Source organism: Gekko japonicus, unplaced genomic scaffold, assembly GCF_001447785.1.
Source record: "Gekko japonicus isolate JY-2015 unplaced genomic scaffold, Gekko_japonicus_V1.1 scaffold3340, whole genome shotgun sequence".
Taxonomy (NCBI): domain Eukaryota; kingdom Metazoa; phylum Chordata; class Lepidosauria; order Squamata; family Gekkonidae; genus Gekko; species Gekko japonicus.
Genome location: NW_015173782.1, coordinates 153,448 through 161,339, shown reverse-complemented (window position 1 = coordinate 161,339; position 7,892 = coordinate 153,448).

The window sequence follows — 7,892 nt, the reverse complement described above, 5'->3', positions numbered from 1 at the left end:
CTGTTTACAGCAAGCGAGCAAAGCAAGCAAGCAAGCATGCGCAGTCGCACCACAGTCAGGAAAGAACAAATACAAGTGAAACATGGCAGCTAGCTGACAGTAGCCCAGAGTGACTAGTCTAAGGAATCCTCTTTCTCAGGGCATTCTCCCATTGGAGGCATTGTCAGCAGCCCTCCGGAACCTGCCCCATTCCTCCTGCTATGACAAGGAGCCCAGATTGAGGCACCTTCTCCCTATCTGCTCAAACTGCGTCATCAGCAAGTCCTTGAAGAAAAGACTGGATCCCAGCTCCCGCCCACCCAGCGGTTCGAAAGCAATTAATATAAGCGAGTAGATGAATGGGTATCTGCCCTTAGGTGGCAGGGGGCACCCTCCCCATATGGGGGTGTGTGGCAGGAGCAGTAGAAGCGACTACAGCGGCGGCGGTGACGGTGGAAATGGCGGCGATGGAGTGGCGTAGCGTCGGAGCGGCAGAGCGAAGGCAAGCAGAGCGATGGAGGTGGAGACAGAGGCGGAGCCACAGAAGCACATGGGGATGTGACGCAAGCGCAGCGGAGCCGTACAGACGTTAGCTGGGCTGTAAGTCGATCTGACCCACATACCAGACGAGCCTGCTGAAAGAAAAAGAAAGAAGAAGCCGCCGAACCGGACGACCACACAAGGGCAGTGACACCTGAAAGACCACCCGGGAAGAAGGCAGTGACACCTGAAAGACCACCCGGGAAGAACAACTAAGAAAAACAAGCGAGCCCTGCCACCTGGGTGCCGGTAGGCAGCCCCAACCCCTATAGACATGTGGCCTTAGCTAGGGATAAATTTGGAACTTGTAAGCTGCTCAGAGACCCTTCGGGGTTGGAGCAGAGTAGAAATCGAAGATATAAATAAAAATAAAATAAAAAATGTGTTCATAATAGGTATTTATTTTAAGGGGAGGGGTCAGTGGCTCAATGGTAGAGCATCTGCTGGGCATGCAGAACATCCCAGGTTCAAGCCCTGGCAGCTCCAGTTAAAAGAACCGGGCAGTACGTGATGTGAAAGACCCCTGCCTGAGACCCTGGAGAGCCACTGCCAGTCTGAGTAGACAATACTGGCCTTGATTGACCAAGGGTCCGATTCAGTATCAGGTAGCTTCATATCCGTTCATGTGTGTACTGGAGTGCCACACCAAAAACTGGGAGAATGGTCTTGATGTGAGCTTCTCTCTCTTTTTTAACGAGTATGTCTGCATCCAACTCCAGAAGTGACATCACTTCTGGTTGATGCTGTAGGAATCACCTAATCTCTGCAGCAGACTTCCTGGCAGTGGGGAAGGCCTAGCCTGGCCTGTCAGGACACACTAGTGTTTGGGCAGAAAACTCTATGGTAGAAGGTGTTTATACCATAGACTTTTTAACCAAATATCAGAGCATCCCAACTAGGGTTGCCAAATGTTACCTACCTTGCCGGTGGGGGACTCCAGCACGGCTATAGAGTTTTCCCTTGTATGGCCGTGGCCCCGCCCCCAGCGTGCCCGGCGTCATAACGTCACTTCCCTGTGACGTGCACGCTGGGGCGGGGTTCCCTCCGGGGCCCGATTCCCCAGCGTCGGGGAATGGGCCTCTGGGGCGGGGGGATTTCCGCCCCCCGGGGGGATTTGGCAGCCCTAATCCCAACATCACCAACAATGCAATGACATCACTTTCAGTATGTTGCCATGTTGCTGGCAACCTTGCTGAGATGGCAAACTAGGCCTCCCCCACTGCGGCCAGTCCCCCTACAGGCCAGTTGACTGTCAGGCAGGGGGCAGGGCCCAGAGGTGAGGGATCCCCACCCCAGTGGGGGTCTCGCAGCCCTACTCTATGTTAAAACTATGTAGAGTTTGGGGTAGGGTGTCTTAGACAATTGTCCACACAATATCACTTCCGGGGCAGACATTATTCCTTGACCACTTTTTTCTGGCCACAACCACCAGCAGCAGCCAGCAGGTGAGAGCAGCAGTGGGCAAATGCCCACCAGGTATGAGCAGTTGGCAAGCCTAGTTCCAGATCTCAGCTAGTGCCCAGTGGGTGCTTAAGTCCCCAGGGTACACCCAGAAATAACCCTCAGCGGCAGCCCTATTAGAAAAGCCCTGCCTTCTTGATCAATCCCTTGCGGGTTCTAAGCTCCTGGAATGACTCCTTGCAAGGAGCTCAGGGCTTCTCGGCAGATTTCCTCCCACCAGGGTCTCTCAGGCAAGCATCCCATTTCCAAGAATATGGCCTGCTTATTTGGAGGATCCGAAGGCCTTCACAGACTGCCTGCAGTGCCTTCCTGCTGCGCCCTGGACCCGGTTGGCCTTTGAGAGAAGAGTATGTGCTGTCCCTGGCTTGGAGTTACCCTGCCCTGGGTTGCTTCCAGGCTCTCACACCATTCCCAATATAGTTTACATTAGCCGCCATATCCCTCTGGGTTTTCTGTCTAGCCATGACATCACTTCCTGTTTGCTGAAAAGGGTGGATTTGGTTTTAAACATTTGGATGGGAGGAGTCTTAGCAGCCTCAGTCGCAGCAAAAAAATGCTTTATTTGCTTGTAGGGGTAGGGATGCCAGCCTCCAGATGGGACCTGGGGATCCCCCAGAATAACAGCTCATCTCCAGACCAATGTTCCCTTTAAGCTGTGGAGTCTTGTGAGCAAAAATTCTACTTTGTGAGCTACTGGCATTAAAGTTGTGAGCAAGCAACTTTACTATTGCATAAATTAGTTTGCTCTGGAGCCATCCTTCCTGAGCTAAGACAAAACTGAGTGAGCCGGAGGCTAAAAAACTGTGAGCTAGCTCACACTAACTCATCTTAGAGGGAACACTGCTCCAGACTACAGAGGTCAGTTCCGCCGATGGATGCTTTGGAGGGTGCATGTTATGGCATTACACCTCACAAAGGTACCTGTCCTCTCCAGGTTCCACCCCCAAATCTCCTGGAGCTGGCAACCCCCCACTGTCAGTCACCAGGGAGGATGTGGCAACCCTATGTAGGGGTCAGTCCCTGACAACCACAGTTAGCAGAAGTAGGAAAAGTACGTAAGCTGTGGTGCAGATTGAGCCGTTGACATTTCCCCTTGCTCAGCTCTAGATCTAGCAGCCATTTTCCTTTTTTTAGCACATACATTTTGGGAACAGAGCTCTGGAGAAACCTCAGATGTCAACGTTATGAGTTTTCTACCAAAAAAACTGTCATAAAACACCTTTTCAATGCAGCAGTGATTTCCCCCTTTTAGCACTCTTTTCCCCAAACCTGAGTATTAAATTCAAAGTGATTTTTTTTTTACTGCTAGAGATGTAAAAATGGCAGTCCATGTGAAGAGAGGCCCTGCCCCCCAGCAGTAATAGGAAACTTTTCTACCACTCAAGTAGTAAAGGAATCTCATTTGAATTTCGTGCTAAGACTTAAGGGAGGAATGTTCAAGATGACAAAGTTTTAGTCCCCCAAAAGGTAACGATGAAGTCCAGAAGCATTTCTATCCTTGTCCTGTATTTCTCATCCCATCATCCGGCAGTGCCACCCACCTTCCCATTTTGGCTCCTGTAGGCCTCTGCCCTCAAGGGCCACAGATAGGCTTGCCAAGTCCCCCCAGGGGGCAGGGAAACCCCCGCCCCAGAGGCCCGTTCCTCGCTGCCGGCGGATCAGGCCCCAGGGGGAGCCCCACCCCAACGTGCGCGTCACCCGGAAGTGACGCGACCACGCCGGGCACACTGGGGGCGGGGCCACAGTCATACGAGGGAAAACGTCACTTCCGCTCCAGACGCCAGCCGGGAGTCCCCCGCTGCGGCACAACACCCGACTTGGCAACCCTAGCCACAGAAACCTTCAAACGTGGTAGCTTCCAGGTACACGGGCCACTTTCTTTGCACACACAAAGCTGCCTTATACTGAACCAGACTATCAGTGCACTAAGGTCAGTAGTGTCTATACCCAGACTGGCAATGGTGCTCCAGGGTCTCAGTTAGAGGTGTTGTCCACTTTATTGAGTGGGAACACTGGATTTTTGTTAGCCACAACACTTTTCAAGCCACAGGGCCTGTCAACAGACGCACACTCCTGACCTTGTATTCAGACTGGTCACATGCTCCTCCTAAGTAGGGTGGCCAGCCTCCAGTTAGGGCCTGAAAGTCTCCCAGAATTACTACTGATCTCCAGAAGACAGAGATCAGTCCCCCTGGAGAAAATGGCTGCTTTGGAGGGTGGACTCTATGACATTATACCCCCCTGTGCACCCTCCCCTACCCAAGCTCTGCCCTCCACAGGCTCCACCCCTCAAATCTCCAGGAATTTCCAAATCCAGACTTGGCAACCTTACCTAAGACACTTCTATGGGAATATTGGCCCCAATACTTTACAATACATTGTCTTATGCTAGTTCTTCCAGTCCTAGAGGAATCTACCATTTTCACAGAAAAAGAGGTGAAGGAGCTCATTAGCATAACTCATTAGCATAACATATTTGCATATGCCACACCCCCTGACATCACTGGAAGTGTGTCAGAAGGCAACACCCACCGCTCAGGCTCCACTAGCTGCTAGCTGTTGGGGGGGGGGCTCTGCAACTTACCTGGCTGCTTCTTGCTCCTCGTGGCCTGGGACTGCTGGGAGCAGGGGGTGGGGCTTGGTGCATGTGCCCGCCCCCTGGACTCTTTACTGCCGGAGCTCCGCTCCTGTGCACTCTTGCAGGAAATGACCCCTGTACCCAACAAACAGATGTTTATTTTTATTTATTTATCATTCAATTTATATCCCGCTTGAACCCCGAAGGGTCTCTGACACACAATTTGGTTGACACACAATTTGGTTCCTAACTAGGGCTACAATTATAGGGGGGAGTGACTTCCTACCAGCACCCGGCAGCAGGGCTTGTTGTTGTTTTGCTATCTGGCTCCTTCCGGCGGCCTCGGATGTCGGCGTTCCACCTCCAATGTCCTGGGGCAGATCTCTTCCGGTCCAGTGGCTTCCTCCGGCGGGCTCATCCGGTGCATGGCCCCACGGCCGCCGCAGCTCCGACCAACGTCACTTTGGCTCCGTCGCGCTGTGCCGATACGCCACCGTACCTCCGTGACTCCGCCTCTGCCGGATTCGGCCGCTCAGCGCTGCACTTACAGGGCACTCCTCAGCCGCTCCATCACTCCACTGCCGCTCTGCCGTCACCGCTCCGTTGCCGCTGCCGCTGCCTCCACTGCGCACCCCACCAGTGTTCTGACCTAGGATTGCCATGTCTGGGTTGGGAAACTCCTGGAGATCTAGGGGGTGGAGCTTTTGGAAGGTGTAGTTATGGGACCTCAGTGGGTATTATGCCATGGAGGAGGAGGAGGAGGAGGAGATTGGATTTATACCTCACCCTTCATTCAGATTCTCAGAGTGGCTTACAAACTCCTTTCCCCACAACAGACACCCTGTGAGGTAGGTGGGGCTGAGAGAACTCTGAGAGAAACGTCTCTTTTCAAGAGCCCCTCTGACAGAACTGTGGCTTGCCCAAGTCCGCGCACTTAACCACTACACCAAACTGGCTCTCTGTCACCACTCCAAAGCAGCCCTTTTCTCCAGGGGAACTGCTCTCTGTCATCTGAAGATCTATTGTAATTCCAGGTGATCTCCAAGTCCCACCTAGAGGTTGACAGCCCTACGTAGAAGTCCTGGAGGCTGTTTTAAGGGAACTGATGAATCCCAAGCAGAACCATACCAAAGGGAAAGCGCCAAGCATTTTGCAGTGACCAGAGAACAGGGAAGAAGAGGTTCCAAATGGCCCCAAGTGAATACTTTAAGTCTTTCTTTAGACATTTCTTTAGACACTAAACGATACATCTCTGTGATGCTCTAATTAAATTCTGCAAGAACCCATGCAAATTGTATGCTTTCTGATGGTTAAAAACAGATAAGGCACATCCGTGGCTCTAGGAGATGGATGCCAATTGAAACATCTCCCCAAATCCCACTTCTTTTTGTCAAAGCTATTTTTCATTTGCTCCTGTTATTGTTTGTTATTCTCAGCTCTGCGGAACAGACTGTGACCTCACATCTCATTCCATTTCTATTTCAGAAGAGGTCACCTTAATTACGAATGCAATACATAACTGTGATTTTCATTTTCTGGAGGGGGAAAAAACATATATTTATAACTGCAAAACATCGACAATACAAAGTACTTTATTTAATGATCTGTAGCTTTTTGCAGAATGATTACGGCTATGGCTTGCTTGGGTTTCTGCTTTTTTGGGGGTGGTTCTTTGAGAGTTCTTTTATGCAACTATGGCTACATTTGGACACCAAAAACAAATCTCAGTATATTTATTTGCAAAGGGCACACACCTGTGCAACCCATGTTATATTCCCCTTTGAGCTGTTATTTTATTTCTCTTTCAAAAAACTAGGAGTTTGGTGCCATAGGGCTCCAATCAGTCCGCACCCAGTGAGCAAAGGTCACAGTGCTTGAGCAGTTAATAAAGTTTCTCTTGCATCACTAACTCCAGCGGCACTCCCCCACCCACCCCCAACCCTTCACTCAGTCTGGCTGGCTTTAGATAGGGTCGCCAGCTCTGGGTCGGGAAACTCCTGGATATTTGGGGGTGGAACTTGGGGAGGGTGAAGTTTGGGGAGGGGAGGGACTATATCCCCATCATTGATGTGATCAGGCCCGTAGCTATAGTGGAGCCTCTTGCTCCCTCGCCCCCCCCCCCGACTTACCGCCAAGGCCCCACAACTTCCCATTGAGCCCAGCCACACACACACCCGGCTTCCAAATTTTAATTTTATTTATCGCACTAATTGCCAGCAAGCCCCTCGTTGCCACTTGCTGTCCACGGCCACTCTCTCACACCTACAGCCTTGGCTAAGGGCCTGCGCTCGGCACACCCAGGCTGCTGGCAGTCGGTGCGGCTCCTGCCTGCCTAAGCCCTTCCAGATGTGGGGTCCTGGCCGATGGCTGGAGCTGGACAGGAGGTGGCCAATGGCTGCTCAGGCCTGGGGCTCTGGAGGGACCAAGCCAGGGTCACTGAGCCATTGGAGGAGGGGGCAGGTACCCGGTGTGGTTGCCAGCGGGGGCAGACGGGGGGTCCCCCTGGGCACGGCTCAGCTGCAGCAGAAGGGCAAGGAGGTGGCCAGCTCCACTAAGGTGCTGTGCTGGATGGGGTGGACAACGAGCCGGGCTCCCAGCTGTTCCTGCTGCGACGTGCAGAATGTCAATGGCAGCTTGAGGGGCACAAGGGGAGTGGAGGGAGGTGGCTGCCACCTCCAAGGAGGCCGGGTCAAGCCGCCAAGCCCAGTGGTTATGTCACAGGAGGGAGAGAGGGGAGAGGTGGGCAGGGCTCTGAGGCAAGACAGCCTCTGACCATGTGCAAAGAACCAGGGCTGCACTCCCCCCCAGATGAAGAATCCTTGCCCACAAGCTGAATGCCAAGCTCTGAGGAGATGGGGCTTACCTGGGCATCAACTGGCAATTGATTCTTCGTGACAAGGAGGCCTCATTTGCAGCATTCCCCTTCCATTTGTGGTGCCAAAGAGTCCACTCTCCAATGCAGCCATTTCCTCCAGCGGAACTGCCAATTTCCACGCAGAACCAGGCAAAGTGCTTAGGGGCAGGAGGAGGACAAGGGGAAGAAGAGGCCCAAGTGATTTCAGGTGAATCCTTTGGACTTTCTCTTCTTCTATTTCAGCCTATTGAACCACGTGTGCCCTCGAAAACCTACTTTCTTGGACATTTCTCTTAAAGCAACTTCATAGTTTCCTGATAAACACAGGAGATGCTGTCCTGATAGGGTTGCCAAATAATTCTTCACCGGGAGCCGGGTGAGTGCGCGCGCGTGCACATCACCCGGAAGTGACGTAGGCACGCTGGGCACGCTGGGGGCGGGGCCACGGCCGTATGGCCGTGGCCCCGCCCCCAGCGTGCC